The sequence below is a fragment of the Marmota marmota genome, unplaced genomic scaffold (assembly GCF_001458135.2).
Source record: "Marmota marmota marmota unplaced genomic scaffold, marMar, whole genome shotgun sequence".
In the NCBI taxonomy this organism is placed as follows: domain Eukaryota; kingdom Metazoa; phylum Chordata; class Mammalia; order Rodentia; family Sciuridae; genus Marmota; species Marmota marmota.
Genome location: NW_025999941.1, coordinates 2,633,856 through 2,648,304, shown reverse-complemented (window position 1 = coordinate 2,648,304; position 14,449 = coordinate 2,633,856).

Sequence of the window (14,449 nt, the reverse complement as noted above, 5' to 3'; positions counted from 1 at the left end):
AATGTCCTTTTCTTTGGGGTTTAACGTTATTAGGATAACTATGATGCATTAATATGGTCTCTAGTGAGGTTGGTCAAGAGCAGAAAACACTCTGGATCCCTAACATCAGTCTTATTATAAGCCGTAGCCTAGGCCACTGTTAAGCATAAAGTGTGAGGACAAAGTTGTAAATGTCATTCAATCTGGACTGTGTGAATGTGCGTGGGGCAGGTTACTGGTGCACATGACTATAATCTACACAGCTATGAAAATGGGAGCCCAGTCATAGGCAGTATGGGCCATTGTATGAGGGCAATTCCAAGCACAGGTGCTTCTGTGTCCTGCCTGCTCTCTAAGCCACTGTGTTAAGCAGTGACATCTGGGTTAATGCATGTTGGTCAGCAGGTGAGGGGCAGGATTTCATAAGACCTTTACTGTGAACTACACAAGAATCTGCAGCTTTTTTTGCCAGAGACTTTCAGAACCGGGGCTGAGAACAGAACAGCGGTGGTGAAAGTAAAGTAAGAGTTGCTGCCTGGATGGAAGCATCCTTACCCGGAGGGTTCGTCCTGGAATTCAGATGAGCTGGTGAGCAGAGCAATGTCACTAGATAACCCAGGAAGGATTGAACCAGGAAAGAGAGACATGCTTGTGGTAGTCAAGATAGAAGCTGGGGACTTGCACAATGTCTTTTAGCCTTTAAGTAATGGTGGCAAACAATAAGGAGGCATCATGGTATGGGTATCACCTGACTGGAGGGCCATGAATTCTTCTAAATCTCTCCAAAACAAATGAACAAAAATCTCCACATTTCTGATCTTCCTAATACTCAGAGATGGGAAACTAAAGTTATATATATAGTCAGGAGTTTTACGACAGACAAGGATTCTTCACGTTTTCTTATGGTGGGTTCATGCAGTGTTAATTTAACTAAATTAGAATTACAGCTCCTGGAATCCTCTTTCATGCATGGCTCTGGACTGCACTTGACCAAAAGGAAGTTTCATGTGAGGCTGAAGATAGAGTGAAGCTGCTGCCATGTTCATGTATGTGACACTCTTTGTCACAGCTGGACTGATTCACCTCATCAGTGTGGGACAGTTGCCAAGGGCCACTTCTCCAACCCCAGCCAGGTATCCTCCTTCAGTTTCTCTGTACCCCAGGCCACGATCATGTCTAGCTTTGTGATTAGGGGGCTGACTTCTATTGCAAGATACCCAAAATAGCAAAGCTAGAGGCCTAGGGTAAGTTCCAGTGCCCCCAGGGTTACAGCTTGTCCTTGCCCTCCCCATTCCACACCTACTCGTCTTTTTCCATGGCCAGTCCTGTGGATGTCAGGACCACATCAAGATACAAAAGTAAGACCCCTACATAAACTATTTTACCAGCTCCCACAATTTTACATGATAAACTCCCTGAAATAAGCACCGTATTCTCTGTCACTCCTGGTGCATCTGCTTCTCTGATCGACCTGTGCCTTGCTGTCCTGGCTAAAACCAAAGATCCTGTCTCACAACTTTGGGCCATACATGTTTCAATCCATTTTATCCTGATTTCACTTGTGCTCTGTGGAGTAGGGGTGGGGAAAAGAGATGAGAAAAACAGTGGTGGGCAAAGAGAAGGGTCTTCAGGGACTGTCCCCAGTGTCACACAGCAGCACAGATGTCAAGACCGACACCCAAACCCAACATCAAATCCCTGCAGGGCCATGAGAGGTGGAGGACAGGAAGAGAGCAGGCCAGGGCAGACTGGAGGGATGCGCCTTCTTGGGGAAAAGCAGCTGATTCCTCAAGACCATTGTAAGCAGGTGAGCATAATGACCTTGCATACGGTTGCTAACAAATTCATGAAAAGCTGCAAATTTAAGTTCTTAGAGAATATTTCCCAATTTTAAATGCTTATTACAACAGAAAAAAAAATCAATGTGTAAATCTAATGAATTCTGTCAATGGGCCACATTTAGCCCAGATTAAACATAAACTCCAGAGCCAAATTATCTGGGTTCAAGTTTTTGCTTCACTTGTTGGTAGATGTGTAGCCTTGGGCAAGTCATGCCTAACGTGTAGATCAAAGTGAACAATACCTACCTCATATGGTGCTCATGAGGATCAAATGAGCTACTAATGAACTTTCTAAGAGGCCAATGAAAGCAAGATGCTCCATTATTTTCTGGGCGTCTGAGATAGCAAAGATGGCCATCAGTTAATCTATGACAGGATGATTTCTTATCCCTTAGAAATGATGTTTTAGAATTATTGAAAATTATTGAGCTCCCTTCAGAGTTATTTCAGCATAGATTTTTGTCATATTATCACTGTTAGGTAGATGTATAAATATTAAGTGAGATAATTTGGTTTGGTATTCTTTGAAATTCCCCCGCATTCTAAGTCTGGCAATTATGAATTAGTTACCAAATGTTTTCCAACATAGTACCATGGCAAGTGCTGTTGGGGGCATTGGTGATGTGGCACTTCGTTAAAGAGAGCTCCCCCCGTCTCCAAAAATTTCCCCCAAGTTGCCAACCGCTAATGAGAGTTTTCACGTTGGCACTTTCTTGATCTTACCAGAAGACGTAAATGGAGAATTCTTAAATAGGAAAGATGTGTGTTCTTTTCGTACATGGTCTTTAAATTAATGATTGCTGTCTAAACACTTGAAGGATTTCAATTGTTCAGTCACTCACTAGTTTGTGCAAACACCACCACCATGTAATAACTGTTTTGCTGAGTGTGGCTGTCAAAATTTCATTAATTGTAAAATATTTTCGGGTTTCCTAGATGTTAATATGTAAAGGGAAAAAAGTATGTATTAGTATTGAAGAGAGCCTTCGCAAAAAGCAATAAAATAAAGGGAAAAAAAAAAGAAAATAAAGCAATATCTAAGCGTTTGATAAAAAGAAGTCTTTTATAGAGAAAAAAGCTAATATTTTTGTAAGTCTCGGCTCAATAATGTATTATAAGCCTGGCTTTCCTTAAGATATTATTTGATCTGTAAAATGGGTATGATCTGACTGGGAATGATTGCTTGTGTCAGTACATGGGTGAACAGTGGTGAGGAAGAGAGCACCATGTGTATGTCAATTCATCTAACCTGAGCCTGAGGGCTGGAATGGAAACCTGGGAAAGAGCACAGCACCAAAGGATCCAGGGATTGGGAAGGGCAAATTGAGCTGCTAGAGAGCTTTGAAAAAGTAGAAACAGACATATAATATTGGTATGGACCAACAAATGTAAGATGAGAACAAACGGGAAAAACGAATCAGGGAAGAGAGAAAAAAGTAGAGACAACACCTGCCTAAGTTGGACATCAGGGAAGAGAGAAAAAAGTAGAGACAACACCTGCTTAAGTTGGATGGCCTCAGGAAACTTGAGTCAAGGCTCATCTTTCTGACCTAGGATGTCTGGGTAAAGCCAAGCACAGAAAAGGTCGTCCTCTGTGATGCCAAAAACTCAGGGACTCAATTGTCCATTAAACCTGAATTCTAAAGTCTCCCCTATAAGAGAAGAAGAGCACTGCTCCAGCTTGGGCTTCTTATTGCAGTTTGGCCCCTTTGTCATCCTGAGCCCCTGGAAGTGTCAAGACTTAGTGAGGCCAATGCTAGAAAGAAGTCAGGCAGCGGGAAAGGCCAACTCTCTCCTACTCCACCTCCCTCGATTATAAATGATTCTGCAAGCTGAACGGGGCATTGTATATTTCATTTACAATGATTGTACAACAGCTGTATAATCGATGTTGCCGAAGATATGATTGTTGCTCAGAGTGTAGCATAAATGTCCACAGTGCGCTGCAAATGTGAATAAGAATGGCCCTGCCTGCATAGTAATTGGTATTATTACTGGAATGAATGAGAAAGCCACATATGGATGAATGGGTGGGGCTGCAAGAGGGTGCAGCATGAGAGACTAATGGTAGCTTTTATTTCTCTTATCCATGCCTGTTCTTTTGAATAACCAGCCAGAGTAGGTGGAAGAAAAGACACAAGAAGTGGGAATATAGTAGAGGAAAAAGTAAACCTGTGTGTTCTCGATATTCTTTGTCATGCCCTTTCCTCTTTGTCAATGCCCACTCTTATTAATTGCATTAAAGTACATCCAGGCATCCCCTCCTGGAAAAAAAAAAAAATCTCCCTCTTACAGAGGGGTGGAAGGAGAGACTTAGGGAAAGGGATGGGGGTGGGGGGAGACATTGGGAAGAGAAACACTTCAGGTTAATTGGAGCTGAGAATATAAAATACTCGTCTTAAAGTGTGTGCTTCAGTTATGAGAAGGAAAGAGTCGAGATCATAATGTTTTCTGTGCAGGATTCAACACAGCATGGGTGTTTTAAAACAAGCGGTAATCATTTCTCACGGAGAAATTAGAAGCAGCAGCTCCCGGCTCAGGACAAGCACAGGAGAGACCCGTTCTTTTCTTCTCTCTAGGGAGACACCCGGTAGTCAGCAGAGAAGTCCCTTAAACCAAATGGCAGAGTTAGTGATGGAGAGAATTACAGAGTTCAATTTGCTTAGTGCTTTATGCAGTCAGAATGAAATGACACCGAATTCTCCTAGAAATCTGAAAATTAGGAGGGAAGAAATTTGGTATTGGAAAAATTAAACCGTCTGGCTTCTACAGAGGTTGCAAAACAAATTAATCGGTCAACTTTGGAGCCAGGAAATAACTGAACGTTGTTACAATGATTTCTTTGGCAGAGCTGGCTATGTTATTTCTTTGAGATGAGGATCTTTTGAGCCTGGTGAGAAAAACAGCCTCTGCCAGGCTAGACAGAGCTTTGGTTTGCTTGCTCTCATTCTGGGTACATCCATGTGGCATCTGAATCAATATTAGGTCTCTGTTTAAAAATTCATTTTTTTAACTAGAAATAATTTCTCTGAAGTAATAAACAATGCACTGCATAACACCAAGTTGAAATTTCTTAGAAATAAATGCAGGAAATTAGTTACAATTATTCACATATTTCTTCAAAATGGTAGCACATGAGAAGAAAGAGGGGTCCTCTCACCCTTTTTTTGAAGACCATCTTTGTTTACTTCATTCCCAAGTATTAAGAGATTGCATGATCCATTTGCATAGGATAACTAACATATACCACATCATTTGCACGTCTGCAAGTACACGTGAGTAACCGTAATTACACGTGACACCAATTACTCTATTACTTTGTATTAAATTATAATGGAAAATTCCACTAGAGAATTGAAGCCTAATTGCATCTTAATTTGCATAATTTTGCATATTAATTACATCTCAGATGAATAATAAATTTCAGCAGATTTTTAATTTATGCATAGACACAAAAACAAGTGGAGAAATAATTTAGAAAAAAAATACCAGCAACTATTACTTAGGGCATTCAACTAATTTTGCTTAGTTTAGCAAAACAAAACTTGGTTTGTTTAATATAGCATCTTTAGGCTGATTGCTGTTTATTGCACAATATGTCAGTCTTGTAGCATAGGTGCAGACATGGCTTCTCTTAATAAAAAAAAGTGTTCAATTATAGTATTTATTCAAGTTTAAGGATTTTATATTTTGATAAAACTGTTGCTGGGATAACATCATTTAGTTGGAAATATCTTTAATTGTGATACATTTTTTTACTGAGGATTAATTCCTATTGAGTTATTTTAAATGCAGGAGATTACAAAATATAGAATGTAAAGATATCTTAGTGAAGGAGATCACTAATATGACAATTGCTTTCTTGTTTTGAATCTGCACTGAAATCACCTAAGACTGTTTCAGCGATTTTGCATGAACAATTCGGAGTGAGAATTTCTATGCGTTTTTGTTTTATGGGGTAAAACGATTTAGAAGGATGGCTTTTAAAGATGACTATTATTTTCTGATTGTTTTCTTTGTTTACATTGCCTGCATGGTAAACAGTAATACTTGTTCTTGATTGCTAGAGACCTTGATTTTTAATTCAGTCACCTTTGCTTTGGATTTATTAAATAAACAGAAGGTATATTTCTCTAAGTTAATTAATGCATTTTTTAGTTACATAGCTATATCTACATTGACAGTCATAAAAAAAAAACCCACTGACTTAGTATTTGTCAAATGACAATTTGTAACTGAAAATTCTTTTCATCCACCTTTTGCTTAAACCTAAGGTTTATTTCTTTTTACCTGCTGCCACTGTTCAAGGAGGGGGAAAACCCTTAGCTCTGCCTCCACTAAGTCTAATACTATGATCATTTGCCAAATTATACAAAAGGAGAGGATGACAACGTCCTAATAAATCAGGAAACTGTCAAGATTAATAATCTCAGCCGTCATCTGTTTTCCTATAAAAGCCCTACTGGCATCAAATATTTTCCAGTTTGTTTTGCAGTTCTGTTGGTGCAGAAACTGGACCCATGCCAGCCTGGTGCTGTGCGACCTCCAAGAAGCCATTCTATATGTCTTTTATCACATTAGTCTGGATTTCACAATTGTGCTGGTTCACAGGGCTGTAAGCAAGAATTCTTTACAACATATGTTCCCCTTCTCCGGTTACTGATCATTGTTATTATTTGCTATGTGATAGGCAACACTTTTGAGCTTAAACGTCTGGATTTGTCTTTGTTTCCTTATATCTCAGCATTTTCTGTTTGCATCAGAAAAGTTTGACTCATTTTATGCAAACTGAAACGAATGGAAAAATAAAGACCTGTCCGTGCTTGTTTTATTACATAAATTTCTCTTTAGGTGCTTGACTCTTATTTTTGCCTTCTGTTACCAGGTTGCAGCCCAGGAATACTTTTGATTATTTGGATATTTAACAAATGAAATAGTTCAGCAATTCAAAATAGAACTGCATTGATGATCGCATCTATCTCTACTTTTTTTGTTCAACCCTTTTGATCAGGTTCTTATATTAAAGAGATTTCAGCTGGCTGAGTTTCTCAGAAAGCCCCAATCCTTCCAACATTTGAACAATGGTTCCCTCTTGTGGTCCTGCCTTAGTACTGCGATTTGAGAAAGTGGGGAAAGTAAAAATCTCTTGTGATATTAAAACGAATTTCTTTGAAGCAAACTGTATTAATCTACTTGCACATTTTATTTGGAGACCTTAGCAGAGTTTTCACACCTCTCTTTCCTATTTACAGTAAGATATAAGTTTTGGAATTTGGAGGGAAGAACAACGGAGTAGTCTGATGTTTCTTCCTAAAGATATTGAAGGGAAAATCTCCATAGGAGAGATAGTGTCTACATTTTAGGACAATTTGGAAGTTGTTAACATGTATATGGGGAAAAGGCAGTTTGGCTTTCATCATAGGCTTCAGAAATAAATTTATAATTTAGCTACTGGCGGTATTCATCACCTTCTAAAGGAACATGACAAATGTAGAAATAAGTCCTGACCAGGCTTGTACTTTCAGACATTTTTTCTTTAAAGTTCATCAGGGGTTAAAAATCTTAAACTTAACCTGTTGCTTAAAGATGATATTTCCAAGCACCTTTGATATATGCTTTTAAAGATTGACTTTGAGTCCCATTTCTCTAGGGGCCCCTATCTTACACTGTCCAAATGATTGTGATCCATAGCCCTCTTCTGACCCAGTCTCTGTAAACAGCCTGATGCATCCTCTCTGTGTTAAGCCATGTTCAGAACAGCAACCACCAGGAGATGTCCCTTAAGTAGATTTTTTTCCCCCAGAAAATCATCTTTAATGTAAAAGTAAAGTGTTGTTAGTAACAGAGACAAGAATCTGCTCTTGCGGTCACAGGACTGTAAGTATCTACGAAAGATTGCAGCCATCCATGCAAGATGGATGTGATGTTTTTTAGTAGACTTCACAATTCAGAGTAATACAAATACCACCCTTCAATTCTATTCTAAGGATCCTTTTTAAAGAATGGAAGCATTTGTATTTGTCAAGCCATTTTCAAGCCACAATCCTTCTCATGCACCACAGACTTTATTTATTTGAAAGTTTAACGTAGGAAATGAGGTTCAGGATGAAAATGGACACTCTTTTGAGAGTCCTGGGGAAGGTAGTAAAAAGAGAGTTGATTGCCAAGAAGCAAGAGCTCAGCGAGCAGATCATGACTGGCACAACATTATTATTCTTTTGATTCCGAATAAACTCCTTCCCTCCCTTCCCTCGGCCACCCTGGCTCAGGCACCAACTTGATCTTTTCACCTCTCAGCCAAAGATGCCAGGAACCTGCAGGCCACCTGCGTGGATTCTGCTGATGAGCCTCCATTTCTGGGAGACGAGCACACCTTTCTCTTGTGTGGGGATGAGAGCCCAGGCAGTTAATTTTTAACTCTCCACCTGCAACGTGAGTCATGTCAGAAGTTCACCTCACAAATGAAAGCAATGTCTTCAGGAAATAGGAGAACCTTCAGATTTTTGATTTAGCACTAACTTCAAAATGGGAAAGAGTGACTTTTTTTCCCTTCAACTAGTGAGACTTAAATTTAAGAAGAATAAAAGCTTCCCGTAATTGTCCTTTGCTGCCCTATTCTGTCATCATGGTGAGTTACAGGTACTCTTCATACATTCCCCCTTGTCAAGGGCAGCCCAGGTCTGCTCCAAGGCTCTCCATGGAGTACTTGCCCCATCTCCTAGGACAGGTTTGCCACAAATGCAAAATTACTAGCATCTTGTGGACATCTTTTATGGAAATCACCGTCAACTAATTTTTATAGTACACATGTCCTCAAACCTTATTCTCTCCCTGCACTTCTTCCCAATTTGTCTCTGCCTCTGTCTCTCCCTCTCTGTCTTATTATCTCTCTTTATGAGATTAGCAGATTTAATTTATTTGCACAGGAATGATAAAAAGCAAAAATCCACCAGCTCTTAATTGTCTTTCTCTTAAGAGATCACAGATGACTTGGAAGTTAGCAAACCAAACAAGGAAATAGGAGAACTGACTCAAATCTCAGATTGAAGGAACCGGTAAAATATTAAACAAAGTATTTGGGGTTTAAGATGAGTAATTTGCCAGATCTTTATTTTTCCAAAATAGGTTGCAAACAACCTAGAAAATTGCCATATATCCTAAACAGCATTTAACAAAAACTTTAACAACAAAAGAATGGGAGAACATAAACTCAGAAAAATAAAAAATAGAAGGACATCCTTGTTGTGCGTAGCTCTAGAAAATGATCATTGCATTTTCTTATGTTTCTCCTTTCATCCATGAGGAAATCTGAAGTTTGATCTAGAATGAGACTAGTTCACAGAACAGTGTGCCTGGAGCTCACTTGCTGTTCATCTGTCCTTCAGGCCCCTCATCAAATTCACCTCCTCCAGGAGATTCCCTTTGATTTCCAAGGTAAGAACAAGTCACTCTGCCATGTAAGCTTTCATTAGGTAGGCATCATCTCATTTCCATCTATTTTATTATGAAGTTGATTGATATTTAATTATCTCCACCTCCAGATTATAGATTCCATAAGGTCAGGAATTCTTGCAACTTCCTCATTTTTTAAGAAGCACTCCATAAATGTCAAGTGACCAAATGAATCCAAATCTAGAAGAAAATGGTATAACTTATACAAGCTGCTTTTTCTTCCTGCATATCAATGATTTCTTATCACCACATAGAAGAAAACTGAGAAATACCAGAAGAGGGACTCCATCACCCCTTGCCATGCTTGCAACGATAGCGGTGCCCAAGAGGAAAGAGAAAGCTCCCCAACAGTTCTGTGTTCAACCCCCAAATCACAATATATGGAGAGAGAGTTTCCAGAACATTACTCTAACCTAAGATTCAGATATAGGAGATCGTGTGTGTGTGTGTGTGTGTGTGTGTGTGTGTGTGTGTGTGTGTGTGTGTCTTCTATGTCTCAGATGCTTCTTGGAGGGCTTCACCATTCACAGGCTAAGTACAGAGACTCTTGTCTGTTCTGGGCTTCTGGTTCATTAGAGTGAGACAGGCGTTAGAGATTTCTCTCTCTCAACATCCCAAATGTATGGGAGAGGAGAGAGAGACTGAGACCCAGAAAGACAAAATAGCCATCTTCTGACTCCCAGACAACACTTTCCCCCACTCAAGCTATTAAATCAATAGAAGGGAAAATCGTGTGATCACTTGTGCTTTTAAAAGAGAGGATTTGGGAAAGTAATCTAATTATTTTTATATGACATTAAGAAAGGAAAAGGGAAAGAAGAACAGCGCACCAAAAGCAGGAAGGTAACTCTACAGGAAACCGGGTTTCTGTCAGCTACTCATGGCCTCGGGAGCCAAGACCAGAGCCCAGAGGAAAATCCAGGACGGATCCATTCTTGGCAGAAACCTTTTTTTTTTTTTTTTTTTTTTTTTGGGTGAGTAAGCCGCCCACTAGCCTTTTTTTCTCCCATCTTCTAGATAAAAATGAGTGTTTAAAAACTGTGCTAAAATTTTCAAAAACACCTTAAAAAGATTCCATTACTTAAAGTGATCTGGATAATTGTGTTCAATGGTAGCCATTATTTAAAAATATAATTAGTTGCTGAACTCAGAGAAGGAGGGAAATTTCTGCAGGTGTTTCTCATTATTTGCTATGCATACAAAATATCTGCATAAATTACCATTATTATTCCAATGTATACTAAGAGACAATAAAGCATTAGCAAGCAAAGAAGAATGCTGTTGACCCACAGACTGTGAGAGGCCTGAATGAACAGGAATAGTGTGCTGGCCTTCAGCTCTATTGCAGCACACGTGCGACGGCATTCAGGATCGAGAGAAACAATTCTGCACCTGTAACAATATTACATATGGAACGTAAACTCCATCAGAAAGATATTGAAAATAGCAGAGGGGGAGGGAGGAACAGCCACCAAGCCGGCCACACGGAATTGTGTACCTGGGATTGTTTTAAGAGGTTGACGCATACCGTCAATGGTTATGGGGGAGGGGTATATTTCTTTGAGTTTCAGGTCCCCCTAGAATGCACAACTGATTTTTTTTTTAAGTATGTGGTGCATTTCACATTTTTCTTTTATGAGTATTTCTGGGGTTGGGTGGCAATGCTTTTGGCAGCACGGTCCAACAGAATTTTCTATGATGATGGAAATGTTCTGTATCTGCACAGTCCAATATAGTAACCATTAGCCAGATGTGGCTGTTGAGACCTTGAAATGTGCAGCTGAGAACCTGATTTTTTTACAGTTTAATTTTAATTAATTTTCATCTAAATAACCACAAGTGAGTAGTGGCTACTTCATTGAGTTGCCTCTGTTAATAAAAACAGTAGTAAATAATACCTTTTAAGTACTTATTATATACCAGGTACTGGGATAAACATTATTTCATTTAAATTATCAGAATAACTCTGAGTTAGGTACTTTTCGGTTGAGGGTACTGAGTTCATAATTATTAAATTATGTGTCTTGATGTTACCATACTGGCTTATGGAGTCAGGATATATTCTAGACTGTCCAACTCAAGCTTTCTCCTTATGAATCTTGTTAAGGTGGCATCAAGAAATATGCTATCGAATCTGCTCTATTTATCCACAATGAGTCAACTCCTGTAGTTGTATAAATGAGAGCAAGTGATAAATAAGTGATGTGAAAATATGTTGTGTAGAAGGTCAAGGTCACCCAGTGATCAGTCCAGTTCTTGACATGGATGGACAAGCCGGAGCCTCAAGGAGCTGAGTCGAAGTACGCCAGTGTCTAGCAGGCTTAGAACCATGAACATCAAGTACCCTCAACAGCCTGCCCCACAATGAGCACTCGTAAGATAGTGCATCTTCCCCCTCCAGGGAAATTGGATACAGAAGCCAAGCAGGAAACATGGAAACATAGGTTGGGCCTGATTGGTGACAAGGAAAAAAGGAAAATCACAAATTGGGCAGCGAAAAGTTACTGAGGGCTTGATACATAATTCTGCTTTGTATTTATCATTCTTGAGCTATCAGGGATTCTTCACCTATATACTCCATATATCATAGCTTCCATTGCTTTGAGAGTCCACAAACCTGCTCATGCTGAAGGTCCATCCATAAATAGGAGTGGTACTAAAGGCATTGGTCAAGGAAATTAAGAAGGCAAATATTTATCACACTCCTGTCACAGTGTGTGCTAACAGAAACCTGTTTCAGTCTTGTAGCTCTAGCCTTTGGTATATTCTGAGAATTCATGTGGTCTTCTGCAGTACGCATGTGATCTTCTGTGTAAGCATACACATATATTTTGAATAGAATTGAGGAAGGCTCCAGAAGGTAGAAGAAAATTTTCTTTCATTTTGCCCAAACTGTGTATTTGTCACATTACATATATTAGGTAGGTTAAGTTATTCCTACTGGACTTCAGAAATGTTTAGTAACTTTCCCAAAGACACACAGCTAGTCAGTTAGGAAGTCAAAATTTGTACTCAGCTCTATTATTAAATTCTGAAAAGTGACACTGTGTTACTGCTCTGACCTGCCTCCCACTGCTATGTAGTAATGTCTGTGATCCAGGCTTGAAGTTCTGAATAGAGTCTAAGTAGAGTCTCATTTTTGATGTTTAACACAAAGCTTCAAAGACACAAACCAGTTCAGACTTGCAGGACAACGTGTCTCAAAATCCTTCCCGATTCTCTTCTTTTCAACTGAACTCCACACTCTGTCCCTAGCCCAGCTTTGTGCCATCTCCCACCAAACTTTCCTAATTCATAATTCTTCACAGTAATTTTAATGTTATCCTGGCTCAACTTAGGAACTGAACTAATTACCCCTCCCTCAACCCATCATGTCCTTCCATGGCATTTACACCTGTTCTTCCATCTCAAGGGTCTTTGTTTAGGTGTCTATCCTTCATTCCAACCCTTGCAGGTGCATTTTATCCCCTTCTTTTTGAATCTTCAGGCACTGACAAAGTGCCTGAACACAGTGGGTCCATAAGCATTTGTAGGATTGGACTGAACTAAATGAAACCACAGAACCAGTTTACTGAGTTGTACAAACTGCTAATTAACTCAAGACATGCATCCCTTCTGCATTGACAGTACTACTGAGTGAGTGAGCTAGCCAAATAATGCTCTCTTTGCAACCAACTCTCTCCTACAACTGTAGAGTTATTTGCTCTGAATCTGTTTTCCCATGGAAACTTGCCCACAAACTTTGAGGGCCAGACTGCTCCATTCAAGTCCCAAAGACCACCCCACTGAATAGAGCTCATATTTTTGTTTATAAAATTGGCAGACTACACAGAGATCACTGCCCTTGAAAGAAAAATTGAATGTCATTCACAGCTGCCTTCGAAACGAGAGACAGGGCATATCACATGGGACCATAGGAGGATGGAGCAGACTTGGTCAGGAGGCAGAAGCAGCAAAATTCAGTGAAAAGGCTAAGCCAGAGCTTTTTTTCTGCAGGAAAGGCAAACAGGATATATATATATATATATATATATATATATATATATATATATATTTATATTTATATTTATATTTATATATATATTTACTTATTTNATATATATATATATATATATATATATATATTTATATTTATATTTATATTTATATATATATTTACTTATTTATATTTATGTGTATATATATACATGTATACACATATATATAATATATATAATATAAAATTATTCACTGGTTTGAATGATTACAGTAAACTCTCACCTATAGGCATGCTCCCTAAGGCCTATCCTCCTCCTGGAATGATTTGAGGTAGGAGAAACCTTGCTTGACTTGTGAGAAGGTGTGTGGGGGTACATAGGAGGGATCATTTGGTTTGCATAAGAAAGGTACACTCTCAGTCCTTTTTTATCGCTCAGGATTGACTAACCCTGGAAAAGGCAGTTTCTCTGTGGCCAGCAAGATTTTTAGGATGTAAAACATCATACGATATAGAAAATAAGAAAAATAAAAAGGAAGAAAGGCTAATGTCAGATAATACTTTTAAAATAAAAGAAAACAGGAAATAAGAAGCATATTAGCACAATGACCTTGAACAAGTTGCTTAACCTCTGTGTGATTTTCCTCATGTGTAAAATGGGGATAATAATAATCACAACATCATGGGGTTGTGATGAGGATTAAATTAAATAATATACATAAAAAAAGAGTAGTCCTAGGGGGCACAGGAGGCTGAGGTAGGAGGATCGAAAGTTCAAAGCCAGCCTCAGCAATTTGAAGAGGCCCTAAGTAACTCAGTGAGAAACCTGTCTCTAAATAAAATATTTAAAAAGGGTTAGGGATGTGGCTCAGTGGTTAAGCACCTCTGAGTTCAATCTCTAGTAACAACAACAAAATAGAGCAGTATGTGACATGGAAGAGATATGATATGAAAATGAGCCATAGCATTGGTCACTGATACCTCTCATAATGCCTCCCAAATAGGAGATGCTTTAATAGCACTGCATGAATGAATGCAGGAGTGAGTGAGAGAGATTTCATGACAATGAACCTTAATGTTAAGAAACCAACGTTTTTAATTTCTTAGAGACAGAAAATGAATGCATGGATCAAATTGGCACCGGCGTAAGGACCAATCAAGACTAGCAAAAGAATAAGATTCCCAGCGACTAAAGCCTTTG